Source organism: Crocuta crocuta, unplaced genomic scaffold, assembly GCF_008692635.1.
Source record: "Crocuta crocuta isolate KB4526 unplaced genomic scaffold, BGI_CrCroc_1.0 scaffold115, whole genome shotgun sequence".
Lineage (NCBI taxonomy): Eukaryota > Metazoa > Chordata > Mammalia > Carnivora > Hyaenidae > Crocuta > Crocuta crocuta.
This window is the reverse complement of record NW_027530575.1, coordinates 4,275,496-4,292,419: the sequence shown is the minus strand read 5'-3', so window position 1 is coordinate 4,292,419 and position 16,924 is coordinate 4,275,496. Positions and strand designations below refer to the sequence as shown.

Genomic DNA, 16,924 nt, shown 5'->3' with positions numbered 1-16,924 from the left:
GATAAAACTATGTAACTATATATCACAGATTCTGTAACAATACCTGGATCTTAGTATTCATTCAGTAAATTTTGCTTAATGAATGGTATTACAAATGGAAAAAGAGTTTCAATAATCCCAATTCATAATTTAAAAACTTTTCTTAAGTACAAAATGCTTGGAGTGACCTTACTAGGAATTATAAACCTTCCAGTTTATAGGTCTTGTAAACTGATAAGCACTTGCTACCTAAATACTGAATGAAAATTGCTTAGCCTGTTAATCCAAGAAGCAAACTGACTAGTGTTCAAATCTGTGACAGATCCCAATGTAGCTATTTTAAGCACTCAGTCTGTTCAAATACAACATTAGAGGTCATAACTTGCTCACCTTTGGATGGACAGAATTAAACTGTTTTATTTTTTGTTTGTTTTTTCTTTTTGTTTATTTGTGTGTTGTTTGCTTGTTTGTTTGTTTGTTTGTTTTAAACAATGGCTCCTCTGTAGTGAGAACAGATTATGTTTTGGGAAGTAGTGAAGGGACACTGGATGAACAGGCCTTCGTCATATATGATGATGATGTTCAGGTCATCTTGCTGACTGAAAAGACAATATAAGCCATCTTTAATGTAAGCATAGTGTAAGGATACATAACTATACATATTAGGTTCATCTTGATTGTTACAATCAACTTCATTCACAAATCAAACCCTAGTTTGCATTAGAGGAGGCTCTATTGCTTCATGATCATGCACTTGGGCTTTGGAGTCAGAACCTGGGCTTGAACCTCCGTTTTGTCATTGACTAGTACGTGACCTTGGGCAAGTTTTAAACTCCCTGAGACACACTTTCTCATTTGCAAATTGAGTATATTGTGGTTTTTGCCCAAAGGTCATTGTGAGGATTGCCAGAAATCATGCACATATGGTGATTGGTGTATTATTTGGCATATAATAAGTGCTCATGAGAATTACTAATGTCTTTGTCATCATCATTTCATTGTATGTTAGACATACTTAAAATTTTAAGTATTTTAACCTTTAAGTGGAATCATTACAAAGAAAGGTAAAAGAGATGGAAACATTTATTGTAATAAGTAAAAATATTAAAATTTATTGGGTTTCTCTAAAAATAATGGTCCCATCAGAAGTTTTTGGAACCTTAGGAGCAGTGATAGATAATACTACTTAGAATAAGTCTGCACTAACACATATGTTGTCAATATGCAAGACCTGCCATTAAGAGAAAAATCTTACACCAAGCAAAATTCTTAGCCAAATCATATGCCACCAAACAACGCTTTCTTGTATTCTTTACAGTAGATACACTTTGAATGCTTATATAACAGCACTGATTGATTTAATTATATATTATATGGCAATAACTTCCAATACTTTTTTAGAGATATGATCATCATTAAATAAGAAAGCTAACATTTAGATTGTAAGAAAATGAATTTTAAAAATAATATTCAGTGGACTGTCTAAATCTTAGTTTTTAGGAGGAAGAAAATTAGGAATAGCCTTTAGTCCTTACACTTCCAATTTTACCTCCTAGTCTATTCTATTTCATCTTTTGTTCCTTTAAGTAACCCTTTAAGTTAAGAAATATATAAATTAGGGGCGCCTGGGTGGCTTAGTCAGTTAAGAGTCCGACTTTCGCTTAGGTCATGATCTCGCGGTTCGTGGGTTCAAGCCCCGCGTCGGGCTTTGTGCTGACTGCCAGCTCAGAGCCTGGAGCCTGTTTCAGAGTCTGTGTCTCCCTCTCTCTGACCCTCCCCTGCTCACGCTCTCTCTCTCTCTCCTAGAAATAAATAAAACATTAAAAAAAAGAAATGTATAAATTAAAATACAAACATTAATAATCCAAAATTTAACAAATAAAATTTTCTTTCCATCTCGGTCTCTCTCTACACACATATGTATTTAAGACTGCAGTCAAGGGAGATTAATACCATTCAACCATCATCCACTCAACTCAGTATTTTCTCCTGAATTGTGTTTTATTGTTTATTTTTTAATTGTACATCTTCTGAACAGAGATCTGCAAAGAAAGTTTGAAATATTATAGTTCAATTATTTGTATATTCAGGAATATCTATATTGTCTAAATGCTTTTATACTAAAAATGGCAGAGAGGCACCTAAAAATATTGTTCAGGTGAAATGTTTCATGAATAGTAACAAGATTGACAGTGCATTTTCAATATCCTTCTTTGTGATATCAAAATCCCTCACAGTAAATTTTACCATTACCTTAATTGACAAAGTCCCTGGAAACAAACACAATGGCACTGCTTTTTAAGGCTGCATAAATATCATTGTAGGTTGGGCAGTAGCTTATTCATCCTTTTGATTCACATAGACAGTAAACTGTCCTTTCCTCTGCTTAGTTTATTAATTTTAGACCAAGTGGATCTTTAGAGCTTTCTTCTCTATATAGGAGAGCAAGCATTAAACAATAGGCTACACTGTTGACTCCATTAGACTGAGAACAACATGATCTAGTTTCAGGAACTACTTTTAAACTCTGGCTGCAAATACTTTGTCATTTTTATACTGATCATCTTAGCAGAGAAATAATGTATAGCTCTCTAGGCAGAAATCCTCTTAGAAAGTGCATAGACCTTGTGTACCCGGTGACAACATAGATGATAAATATGAAACAGACCCAGGAGAAAAATTCCCTAGCTTCCCTGCACCCATGTATCCATTATGCTGGCATATAAAAAAGGCCATGTGCTCTAGAAAATGAAATCTAAATGATCCATTCTTCATCTTACTCTCCATCTTTCATAGGTCATATGAACATTATTCTACCAAGAAAATGGCGAGCTCTAAATATACATTTAAAAAGTCCATTTGACCAGCATTTGCCGGGAGCCGCACCGGCCTCTATGGATGGCAGTCACAGCAAGGAAATGGCAGTGTTTGCACAGCTACTGCCATGAGAAATGGAAACTGGTATCTCCTGCTACTACTGGCTCATGTTGTGCTGGTATTGACCAGGCCTCACAATATTCCATATCAGACCAATATTCTGAACACAGATACCTCATAAGGAAAAGCATATTCCTGCCTTTACAAGAGAGATTTTAGATGAAAGCTCTACGGATGATTGTCAAAAGGCTCTTCCTAAGGGCCTTGCAGATCCAAGACTTAGGGAGTTAAGAACACAAGAATTACAACTGAGCCTGGCCCCGAGACAAAGAGCCTAATTTAGAGTTAAGGTACAGATAAAGGCAGAACTTAAGTTAATACTTACACCTTCTCCTAATTGGTGATGTAGGAAAGTCCCTTCCCCAAGGCCTACTTTCTGCAAACACCCTCCCTTACAGGTGGCTGGGATGAGGATAGATAAGAGTAGCTAAAGCATTACCCACAAACAAAAGGCTGACACATTTAGGGCCTCCATGGTATTCACACATTCAGCATCAAATAGGTTTCCACAAACAACTTATTAACCAACTCAGAAACATTCATTTGAGAGCCAGACAGAATGACTCTTAGCCCAACTATACACTTAACCTATGACCTAACCTTAGCGTGATTAACTTAGAACAAATATGTATCCTGTCTTTTACTAAGAATACCCTGCTAAATCTTTAGTTCTAAGATTTACTTAACCTCACTATAATTGGAATAGTCCTGCAAGAATATTTCTGTAAAACCTGCTTCTGTACACTTTCCAAAGCATCTTATCACAAAGAGTTATCCATTGTAAAAATTCCTTTTTCTGATGTCATGTTATCATTTAACCTATAAATAAAGACACCAAAACCGACAGGACAGAGATGCCTGCCTGGTGATCAGAAAGGATCTCGGGGCTCTCTCACTCTCTCACCGATACCGTCCATCCTTCAGGGACCCCTGGACCTGTCGGAGCAGGCCTCTAACAAGCATTTATTAAGCATATACACTATATGAAAAGAACAACATTTGGTATGAAGGGCTCCAGAGATAAAGGATAAAGACTGTGTGGCCTTTAAAGATGTGTTCAAGAAATATCATAGTTCATATGATATCAAATGTGATATTTTTAGTTAATCAGAAAAAAATATAAATCTCAGGCTTAAATTTTGGGCCCAAATTCTTGAAATCTGAAGGTCAATAGGTCTGTCAATACAAAGCTCCTTTACTATAAATAAATCTATATATATAATATTATACATACATAGCTTACAATATACCTATAGGCTTTCCTAAGTAAATATTTTCATTTTTATAACTTTAATATCCCTAAGTATTTGATCACTGTTATTGAAAGATACTTAGAAAAAACTTGAAATAACATTATTAATGGTTTGCTTTTTATTTGGTTTGTTTGCAATGATACTTTATAATTCAAGATCAGAAGCCTTTATTTCAAAACCATTTTAAAATTTTTCATTAATATTTATTTATATTTGAGAGAGAGAGAAATAGAGGGCAGGGGAGGGGCAGAGAGAGAAATGGAAACAGAATCTTAAGCAGACCTCAGGCTCTGAGATGTTAGCACAGAGTCTGACGAGAGGCTCCAACTCACGAGGTGTGGGATAATGACCTGAACTGAAGTCAGATACTCAACCAACTGAGCCATCCAGGTGCCCCTAAAATAACTATTTTTATTTAGAAAACATATTTTTTCAATATTTTAGCTGGTTTAAATAGAAGGCGACATTGGATTTTTACAGATAGTTATTAATGATTGATAATGTATACAGTTGGAAAAAATAAAATTTATTCTTATAATATGTACTATTTATAAGTTATTCTAAAAACATGTAGCCAACAAATGTATTTTACATATGGTTTGATATTTTTTGAGAAGTAATTGTTCAGTGTTTTTCCCTGTTAGTTACATCATATTTTCTTCATATTATGTCTTAAATCTGTTATGAATTTATGATCCTTAAAATTTCAAGACATGCAATTTCTGACATACTTTCGCATTTGCAAATTGAATATATTGTGGTTTTTGCCCAAAGGTCAGTGTGAGGATTGCCAAAAATCATGCACATATGGTGAATAATTAATGCAGAAACAAATATAAAAACCTAGTTGCCTTCTAATAAGCCAAATATTTTAAAAATTTACAAAAATTTTCAGTAACTGTTGTCTTAGACAATGTGATTGTTATTTTTGTTTATGTGTTGTAGATTTATTAATGTGTAAATGAGCTAAAAGTATTTTTAAGAATCCTGAGTTTTAATTTTTCCCTATTATTAATTCAGTAAACATTAACAGATAAAACTGAAATAAGCAAAAGTTGTTTTGGGGTGCTTAATGATTTTTAAATGTATAAAAGACCTTGAAACTAAAATGTATTAGATAAACTGCTTCAAAGAAACAAAATTGTTCTCGCTAACATTCTTGTTTTCTCACGGGACTACTATGTGATACCAGTACTACTAGACAATATCTGAAGCAAGAGGACTGAAGAGTCTATGTCAAGGGAAAGACACATCGACACACCTTCAAGAAGGAAGAAACACGTTAAAAGGAAAAGAAGTGGTCATCTTGGGTTTATGAATTGCTATCCTTTGTTTTGGGCTACGACTACAACCAAATATATGGATACTTACTCCATCCTAGACATGGATGTATTTTGCATAATTTGTGTATATTGGTAACTGGTCCTTCCTCAATACATTGGGCTTAAGGCCTATAATTTTCCCTATTTTACCAAGAAGAAATTGAGACGCTAATATCTAAATTAAGTAGCTCTCCATGGATCACCCAACAAATGATGGAGTCAGAGTTCATTTTTCATCTGTTTGACTCCAGATTATGTTCTTGTTTTCCACATTCTGCACACAAAAATAATGTCTTTCTCAAGAAGATTTCATCAGCTGTCACTGTGGCCTAGTTTATTTTATTTTTTAAAGTTATTTATTTATTTATTTTGAGAGAGAGAGAGAGAATGAGAATGAGGAAGAGAGAAAGAGAAAGAGAATTAATGTGCCAGTTGGGGAGGGGCAGAGGTAGAGAAAGAGAATCCCAAGCAGGCTCCGCACTCTCAGTGCAGAGCCTGATGTGGGGCTCAAGCTCACAAACCATGAGATCATGACCTGAGCTGAAAGAGTCAGATCCTTATCTGACTGAGCCACCCAGGTGCCCCCTTAGTGGCCCAGATTAAACTTGTCTTCACAATAAATCCTGATGCTTAAACTCAATAGCTATGTGATAATGAATTACTTGATTTAAAAAAATACATAATTCAGTTCATGAAATAGTCATACAAATGTAGTGGACTAGAAATGGTCTTTTGTGTCCTTCCATGAGGGCTGTTTCAGGGACATCTCCCTGAGTGGCAGATTGATACCTCTGGTCCACTCCTTGTCACCAGCATCTCTGCTCTGCCACCCAATAACTGTGTTGCTTAGCAGGTAATTTAAAACTTCACTTTTGTAGAGTTCTTTGGCATTTTTACAGAAATCTTTTGAGAAACACACTGGCATCTCATAAAACATATAAAATAAGGTTAGTATTTCTCATATATAGGAATTAGAACATGCCAAGATGGCCCCAAATTGGGAGCAGACTTCACTTCTAATTAGTAAAACCCGTGCTTTCCTCCACCCTGAGTGGCCAGTGTCAGCTCCTCTGAGCCTGTTTCCTTATCTACCTCACACAGGTTGGACAAGTTGATGTCAAATTAATTCATTTTAAGCCATGTTATCTATGTACTAAGCTAAGAAACACAAATTCCCTCTGATAATATATAGTAGATACTGGCTCAAAGTCTAGAAAAGCTTGGATTTTAAATAATGTCCAGAAATACATTCTCTGTGACTATTCTTCAGGGAATCAAGGAGAAGAAAAATGTATGATTTCTATATGGATTTCCTCCCATCCAAATGATTTCCCACAGTGATGATTAACTGTTTCTATATATGGCTATACATAGACTCTCCTGTGCTTTCTAAATTCTCATTACTCCACAACTTATTCTCAAAATAGCCCATGACAGTGTTATGAATATCATTGGTATGCTTCCTTTCCTGCAAAAAGCATTGTCATGTCCCTTTCACCTTATAAAAATGAGATATGTTACAGTATGTCTTAACAGAATAGAATTTCATGGAATAGTCTATGAAGTACAAGCTTGAAGGCATAACAACTGGATCTGAAATTCGATTCTGCTATGTCATACTGACCAAGTATATAATTTTTGTAACATTCATTTGTAAAAAGAAAAAAGAAAAAAAGCAAATTGATCATAAGGCATTCAGTGCAGTGTCTGGAAATAGCAATGTTCAATACATGCTAACCATCATAATAATAATATTAATCTTATTGAGGAGGAACTGCACCTGTTTTTTTGTCCATTAGTAGTTTTACCTACATGAAACATGCAAAATCTGGTAGTCAAAGTAAATTCAAGGATCTTTCTTTTGGAAGATGTCTCTGACCTCTAAGATGGAGGTTAGAATGATGAAATGGAATGGGAAAATTAGATTTCCTGATTTTTTTTATTGTTGTAATTTAAAAAAATTTATATACTCCAAACTAATAGGAAGCTATCATAGTAATGTTGATGTTTCAGGCTTTTTCTAGTGTAGTTCTCCTATAAATATATGGTTACTTTTATGGAGCTGAGAAATTAGCTATTAATCTCTTAATTAAAAGCAATTAATTAGAAAAAATAAATTGAATATTATTATGTAGTATACAGAAATAAGTGAAATTACTGGTGGATTTATCTTTGAAAAGTAAAACGTTATTAATGCCAAGTGCATTGAAGGCCTCAAATAATTAGCGTAGAAACTTCCCCTTGATATTTTCACATAATATAGATTAGAAAAACATAAAATTAGGATAGTTACATTTGAGGAATATATATATTTATATTTATATAGAAAACATATACACGTATACACATATCTGGAATTTACACATTTCCAGAACTATTTCTGGAAAAGAATGTAATTATGAGTGGAGACAAGGAAATTCCCCACAAAGATGAAATCTGCCTAGTATATTTCTTGGAGTGTACAGCATATAAACAGACATGTTTGATTTTGAAGGTGATAAATTAGAGTAGTAAAATATGTTATCACTAACATTTACACACATATAGTATGTAATGTTGTGTAGAGCCGAATTTTAATTAACACTTCATGAACTTAATGGAAACGATTATTTATGTTTGTATCAATATTCACGGAGAAGAATGCCATTAGTTTTGATTTGTCTCTTTTCATGCCTTTACCTAGGGATTTCTCTACCACCACTTGAATCATACCAATTTATTATGTCAATTTTCTTTATATATCCATTTTAACATTTTTGAGCATTCTAGCATAGCGTGAGATGTGCAAAAGTATTATGGTTCAATTAATTAATTCTTTTTAATATACCCGTACTTTTTACAGGTTTCCATCACTTTACTGAGTTTTTCAGATTTGTACTAGCATGAATATTTTATTTCCTCAAAGATAATGAGATCTAGGAATAACTCAATGATTTTTCTAGTGCCATATTTTATACACCCCAGATTGTCACACAACATAAATAGGTTGTATTCGTTTCTAAGGCATCAGCCACAGTTTATTCTTTTCATGGATTCTACCCACACCCTGCCTCTGAGCTTAATTTATTCAGATATTGTGTGCTCTGTAGTTGCTCTGGTAGGCTCTGTGCTAAGCACTGAGTAAACAGAGATAAAAGACAAAAATCCCTGCCCATAGTCCAATGGGTAGTAAAAAATCAACATGCAATTAAAATGAAGTGTGATCAATGCTCTGATAAAGGTACATTACAGTGATTTGAAGGCCATTCCCCAGATACAATCTTTTTTTTTATTCTTTTTCTTCCAAATGTTACAAAAAGGTTTTCCTAGTGAGAAAAATACTGAAAAAGAGCTCTGTAGGTCTCAAAGTTTCTGATAAATTTTCTGATGAAAAATACAAAACTTTTAAACTTCTTTGCCTTGTAAATGGTTAAAAAAATATTTTCCTAATGGAGAAATACTGAAAAAGAACTTTATCAAAGTTTCTGCAAAAATAGAGAAATCTGGCCCATGAAAGAGACATAGGGTTATGAGTTGGGATAGTAGATAACAAATTTGAAACGAGGAGGACAGTACAATCAGGACAGAACGAGGAGGGTTCTGAAATCAGGAAACACTTCTTCAGAGCTGAGATTTCCAGGGACTATCCAAAAAAATTTGAAAGCCAAATAAGTTAAGAGGAAGACCCAGTAGCTCTCTTAGGCAGAATAAGCCTGGTTTCCCAGATTTGTCCAATACACTTTTAATGAAACTTTACCTGCTGTGTACATGTGGCAAATTATAAGGCCCATGGGGTAGGAGTGATGCAGAAGAAAGGGACTAATCAAAATGAAAAATAAGTATTTCTTGAGGGGCTCCTGAATGGCTCAGTCTGTTGGGCAACTGACGTCAGCTCAGGTCATGATCTTGAGTTGTTGAATTTGAGCCCTGCATCAGGGTCTGTGCTGACAGAGCATGGAGACTGCTTCAGATTCTGTGTCTCCCTCTCTCTCTCTCTCTGTCCCTCCCCTGTTCATGTTCTCTCTCTCAAAAATTAACATTGAAAATATTAATAAAAAATAAATATTTTCTGACTTAGAGTTTGGAATCAAGACAGATGAACTGATAACGACCATATTAGTCATATGAATACTGTAAAATCCAATACACTCTACATTACGCAAACTATAGAAGTTTAAAGAGAACTTAAATTTTGTCTAAATGATTAAAGAAATCTTGATAAAATGTTATCAGAAGTATAACTTGTGGGATAGGCAGGTTTTACTAGCCTGAAATATGTGTGCGACATGATTATCCATGCAAATATGATAGAATTAGCACCACAATAGAAAACAGCATTTCAGACTTGAGAGACTTCAGAGATTTTCCTATCCATGCTCTTTGTGACAGATGAGGAAACCAAGATCCAAACAAAGTAACCTACCTGGGGAAAACCAGTTAATTAATAAATAGTAATCATGGTACCATTGCTCACATTCTCAGTTGCCAATCTGGAGTCTTTTCTGTTATTTTCCTCCTTTACATTGCTGATTAATTCACAAATATGTAATTTTTCGTGAACAAGCACTCAATGTTATGTACCTCTAAGGCCTTTTCATAGGTTATGAAAACTCATAACTTACAACTTATAAAATAAAATATTCATAAAATATTAAGACTGCAGTCTCAGTGTTTAAAAATATACTGTACTCTAGAGTCACATAACACAGTCCTAACGATTTTGAACTACACTATACTGTGACCACGATTAGCTCCAATTTATAAAAAGGATTTGATTCTTCCCAAGACAATGAGACTAAATCCCCACACAATTTCTTTGCCTATCTTGTTCCAAGCAATTTAAAGTTGTGGATTAGTAAATGAAATATGGCAATCTTTTGTGGCACTGGGTGACATAAGTTGAAATAAATTGAAACAAATAGACTTAATTTGCCATAGAACATATGTTATTAAGTGGCTGGGAGTTTTGTGTTTTAACACTTAAAAGACAGGTAAAGAAAATAAGCACTTAGGACAAATAATTTAAGCATCATGATATATTTTGCTTTCATGGGCCCTCTTAGGTATAATAATTTTTAGTTGAATTCTTTGTGTATCCAGATAGATTGTCTGTAGCATTTACAGATGTTGATCACGGTGATGCAGGTGAACACTAAAAAGTGAGTGATTAACTTTTAATATGTTGTTTTAATGGATGAATGTTTTGTTTAGACTGACACATTTTAATCTCAAAATGGCAATGGTAGTCCTTGTGGGCCCCTGGATTTATCTAAGTGTATTTAAATTACTTAAATAACTGCATACAAAGACACTTTTTGTAACAACTCAAAATTAAAAGGCTATTTTAAAATATTAAAGTATAGTCACTTAAGCTATTTAAAAAATTATATATGGATTTTCCAGTGCATGAAAAAGATATTGTGTGACATAGAGTATAGTAGTGTACTACTTTAATCATCAGTGACTAAGGGAAAGGAAGGTTAGATATACTATAATAATGATGTTTTTAATTTTAATTTTTTGGCCTGGAAAAGGTGTACAGGATAATGATTATTGAAATAATCTTAGCATAGGTTTATATAGAAATGCTGAACTTTAAGGAAACTTTTCCAATAGAGGCTACTGTCATACTGATGTTTAAAGAAGACTTTTGTTTCATCAAAATAATATTGTGTTTCATATGAAATTTGTGGCCAGGTCTTACATTTCATTGCTTTGTATTCAGTTTACTTGGGTTTTGTATTTCTAAGAGTCAGGAGAATTAGTTTACATGTACTTTTAATTTTGCTACATTAAAATAATATAATGAAATAAGTTAGTTGAAAATGACCATAAGAATATTTTATTAGCTTTTTACTGTCTTTACACTTTGAGAAACAAATATATGTATATCTTAAGTATATTTAAATATATATTAATATTATTGTTAATTATGATAAATTTCCAGATTCTAAGAGAAATATAGTTAGTAGTATAAATGACGTTTTGATTAGATACTATTTATCATAACAAACCATATCTTTAATTATTTTAAAATATTTTGAGATGAATAGTTACATTATACCAGTTTATTTTTCAACCTCTATCAAGATGAAATTTATTAGTTTGTTCATTATTTCTGTTGAATTATTACTTTAGTTGATTACACCAATTGGCTTTGTAACTACCCTATAATAAGACTTATTTGGTTATATTATATTATTCTGTTAGTATATTGCTGAATTAGGCCACTATTTTTTTGTAATATTATTTATCTGAATGCTCATATGTGACATGAATTTATAGTATTAATTTCAGTGTTATACTATCAGTTATATTATTACAGATTATATTATAGTATCAGTCTTTGCTACTTGAGATTTATGATCATAAAATTAATCATAAAGTATTTCACCTTTTTATTTATGTTGGACTAGATTACTTGATCAGTGCTTGGAGAGTATGAGAAAATTTTCATGATGTCATTTTTCGATGCAGTTATTTAACAGAATTAATATACCAGGCCATACTTATGCCTATACTTAGAGTACTCTGTTTTTTCTTGAATTAATAGGATATTTTATCAGAAAAACTCATTAATTTTTAAATAAAATGTTGCTCTATCTGCTTTAGAATAGCTTTTTAATGCAGAAATTAGATCAAAGTATTATTCATCTTTTTCTGTTTTCATTAAAATTATTTTATAAAATTCTTAAAAATTAAATTCCTCATTAGCTATGTTGAATCTTTTATTTAAAAATGTATATAACATCGATGTGTTTCAAAGATGAGCAAAGAAAAGTACCACAGGTTTACAACTTTTTATTTTATTTTCTATTTTATTAAAAGTTGGTTTGGGGTAGTGTACTATTTTACTTTTTATTTGTTACGATTTATTTTTTAATAAATTGGTTTTACTTCTATTACTACTCTCTAAATTTCCTATGATATTTACAGGAAATATAGACTGAGTAATTTCCAATTTGGGAAATTTACTGAAGTTTGTTTTTAAGATTATCATGTATATATATATTTTTTTACATAATTTTACTGGTTAAGGAACACTAAAAAGGAAAGCTTATCATCTGCTTATATCACAGATTGGAAGAGTGCTAGCTATTAAATATATGTCTGTGATTTTAATCTTAAAATGATCTGTAGTTTTGCTTTTGACTACATTTCCCTACAAACCTGAAAGTTGCTAAGTTTCCATTATTTCTATATTTGGTNTTGATCAACAAGGTACCTTCGGGGTCAGTGCTCAAGCAGAAATAATTGAGTGGGGGTGGATATCGGTCATCATCTGTCTGGCAAGAGACCGAGCAAACTTGCTTTAACCTCACCAGGAGTTTTCTCGACTAGTGGGCTCAGAATGGCTCCCAACAATAATATTACTTAAGGTGCAACATCATCAAGCGCTGAGGTTTGTAATAGGTGATCTTCCTAAAATGAATTAGAAAAATTGATGATTTTTGTATCATTTTGGAATATTTTGCATAGCATAAATATTTAGCAAATACTATGTATTTATTGTAAATCTTGCCTTGTAAGTATATAAAAAGTTCATTTCTGTTTTTTTTTATATTGTATTTATTTCTGAGAGAGAGGGAGACAGTGTGAGCAGGGGAGGGTCAGAGAGAGAGGGAAACACAGAATCAGAAACAGGCTCCGGGCTCTGAGCTAGCTGTCCGCATAGACAGCTCAAACCCACCAACCATGAGATCATGACCTGAGCCGAAGTCGGACGCGTAACCAACAGAGCCACCCAGGCGCCCCATTTCTATTAAAAAAAAAAAAAATTAGTGTTTATTTATTTTGAGAGAGATAGAGACAGAGCATCAGTAGGAGAGGGGGAAAGAGAGAAAGGGAGACAGAATACAAAGAACAGTTCCAGGCTCTGAGCTGTCAGCATAGAGCCCAATGCAGGGCTCGAACCTGCTGACTGCCAGTGAGACCGTGATCTGAGCTGAACTCAGATGCTTAACCAACTGAGCCACCCATGTGCCCCAAAAGTTCTTTTCTATTTAAATTTTACTTTGAATTATAAGATATAACTTGTTTTGTTTTTAATTTTTAAACAAATAATGCAACAAGCATGAAAAACACATGTAAGAACAAAGGAATATTATTTGTTTAATTATTCTTTCCCTTTCTTAGGACAGTGGCTTACAGAAATTCATAAAAAGGGTAGCATGTCTTTAATTGTAATCAGAGAGACAAAAAAAATAAAGTGTAAATTAAAAGATATTGAAAAAAAGGCCTGGGACTGCCATTATCGCCTAGCCATGATTGTATGTGAGCTATTGGGATGTATGATTACTATCTAGCATAGAAAGAGAAACCTTTTGGTTATGCAAATCACTGTGTCGATGAGACAAACAAGTTAAAAAGACAAAACAGAAATACTACTATTCACAAAAATTAAAGCTGTTCCTTGTACTTACACAGGAGGACAATTAATCTCATGATGCTCTGATTGAAGTGACAGGTTGAGGGGAAAAGAAACCGTGTGATTGAAGGAGAAATAGTCACATTATCTTTATAGTGCATTTGATATAACTGGGTTTTTTAAATCTTTTTAAATGTTTACTTTTGAGAGGGAAAAAGAGAGAAAGAGTGTGAGAGAGGTGGAGGAAGAGAGAGAGGGAAACACAGAATCTCAAGCAGGCTCCAGCCTCCAAGCTGTCAGCACAGAGCCCGATGTCGGGCTCAAATTCATAAAATTTGAGATGGTGACCTGAGTGCAAGTTAGCTTCTTAACCAACTGAGCCACCCAGGCTCCCCTATACAACTGTTTTTTAGAGCAAACTTCAATATAAACCTATGACCTTCAGTCAAAGTGCAAAGCAGTAAAAGCAGTTTTATGGGAAGCCAATATAGTACCACCAAATGTGGTTATGAGGGTCCAAAAGTGTTGCAGTAATAAGATCTGCCTGAGATTTACAAACAAACAACTGGCTGGCCGTGGTCTAGTGGACTGGAAGTTTCTAAATGGTGGTCAGGTGTCAGGCAAGGCCATTTTGCAAAGTTCATAATAAGGATTTAATTCAGGCACAGGGGTTTTGTGGTTTATTGGATTTACTTTACATTCATTCTATCATTTAAAACTCTCTGATAATCCTTCAAATCCTTAAAAACTGCTGCTTTTTACTCTATCAGAGATCTTAAATTTTTCATTTTAAGCTTGTTTTGGGTTCCACTATATGTTCCTTTTTTTCTGTAATTTTTCTGCATTCTACCAATCTTTGAAATGCATACACTGAATTGCTGGATGCCAGAAATCATAGACTGTGATTCTTGGTGTGACTGCTTTCACTATGTACATAAACCTTGCACACTTCTCTTAGTGCATGTACATACCCACTTCTGTGAGACTACCCCTAACAATGGATCTTGGGGCTCATATGGCTTATAAATTTTCACCAATAATATATGATGCCTAACTAATTTCAAAAGGATACAGTAATTATACTCCCACTTGCAGGATATGAAAATTCCTATTGTTTTAGATATTCAGCAAAACTTGATATTGTAAAGTCTTCATATTATAGTGATTTTGATGGATATGTAGTATTTTATCTCACTGTCTATGTGTGTATTGTACAGAAATATAATTAAACATTTCTATTATGGGAATACTGAAGAAAATGAAGAGAGTTTTATGGTATAAAAATACTGTTTGAAAAATAGAAATATTATTTTAAAATTCTCATAATTTTGTCACAGGAATATTACATTTTTTTCTCATGAACAATGATATCAGTCAGAATTTGGTTGTGTTCCAATTGATTAGTGATAGACATTATAAAACACATTCTTATTTAATTTATTTATTTGTTTTTGCAAAATTCATCTTGAGTCCTTTACTGACAAAAAAATATATTAGTATTTTCAAACCTAGACTGTTTGTATGATTTTTAATATGTATTTATAATAGTCACTTTCAGTATGTTAGAGAAATCTGTCATTACAACATCATATTTAACTTCCTACTAAACACTTCAGGTCATTCGATTCCAGTTACAGCTTTTAATGAATACAGTCGACCCTTGAGGGCTGCCTGGCTGGCTCAATGGGGAAGACATGTGACTCTTGATCTCGGGGTCAGGAGTTCAAGCCTATGTATCAAGTAGAGTTCACTTAAGATTGAAAAAATTTAAAAAACAAATGCAATTGACACTTAACACGGATTTAAACTGTGTGAGTCTACTTACCTGTAATTTTTTTTATGTAAATAGAGTACAGTACTATAAATGTATTTCCTTATGATTTTCTTAATTAACATTTTATTTTCTCTAGTCTACTTTATGAATACAGTGTATGATACATGTAATATACCAAATATGTGCCAATTGACTCTTAATGTTATCGATAAGGCTTCCAGTCAATAGTAAGCTATTACTAGTGAGTTTTGGGGGCATCAAAAGTTGTACATGAATTTTCGACCATGCCGGGGGTCAGTACTTCTATCTGCCATATTGTTCAAGAGTCAACTTTATTAATTGAGAAAGCAAAATAAAAACTATTAAACCATTTCATAATGTTTTAGAAAACAGTCTGTATTTCAATATAAAACTCTAAAGTTTTTGGAACAAAGTTCAGGCTATCACTTTTTCACTTTCAGAAGCTAATTTCAATGTAGAATATTAATCTAAATTGTTCTTGCCAAATAAGTTTCCCAAAGGCACAATTTTCCTGGGTCTGAACAAATTAAATCAAACCTGTGTGACTATTTGTGGAAATCTTTTTAGAGAAACACCTTAATGTCAACGGGGGATGTGGGGGAGGGAAGGATTTTACCTTGGAGGAAATGAAATAGTCACTTTCTTTCAACAGTCCAAAAAACTAATTTACTACCATACCATATACCATGATACACAGTCTTCATGCAGCAAAGACTGCTCTCACATCACACATGCATTTGAGAAAGGACAGCATTATACTTCCAGTGCTTCAGTGCTTGAAGTGAAAGAAACTTGCGGAGTCATTTATGCCCTTTAATAGTAGTGTGATGTGACAGAAGTCATTGTCCCAGCTCCTAAAGGTGTTGATGGTTGAAGGCGCTGTACTGAGTTCTCTATTTGTGGTTTACCTTAACTGAAGAGAGCTGCTTTGTTCACACTTATACACTTATACTTGCTTCCTGGAGCTACCAGAATCCAATCATTGTTCAGTGTGGAGTGTAAATGTCCAGATCCCCCTAACTTACAGAAACTCTGTATGAGCATCCAGCGTTCCTAAGGACACTAAGACTTTTATTATGACTTCAACTTCTCCACTCTTCCAAATTCTGTTTTCAGGCATTTTTAGAGGCATTCTTCCTAAAAAAAAAAAAAAAAAAACTCCCTGGTAACTTCCTGCATAAATCTCCCTCTCAGAGTCTACTTCCCAGGAAACTTACCCTCCAAAGGGTAGTGCCAGGACAGGTCCAAGAAAGCAGACCCTAAATAGACTAGAGCTCTGGAGCTAGATCAC

At 33.6% G+C, this 16,924-nt stretch overlaps 1 long non-coding RNA gene across 1 annotated transcript; it reads right to left on the bottom strand.

Annotated features, from left to right (window-relative positions):
• Nucleotides 1–437: 437 nt before the first annotated feature.
• LOC144234669 (uncharacterized) lies at nucleotides 438–16,643 on the bottom strand. Its single transcript, XR_013336037.1, has 3 exons — nucleotides 16,542–16,643; nucleotides 12,793–12,892; nucleotides 438–578 (listed from the first exon to the last, which is right to left on the bottom strand). It is a non-coding gene; the product is annotated as an uncharacterized LOC144234669 (long non-coding RNA).
• Nucleotides 16,644–16,924: the final 281 nt, after the last annotated feature.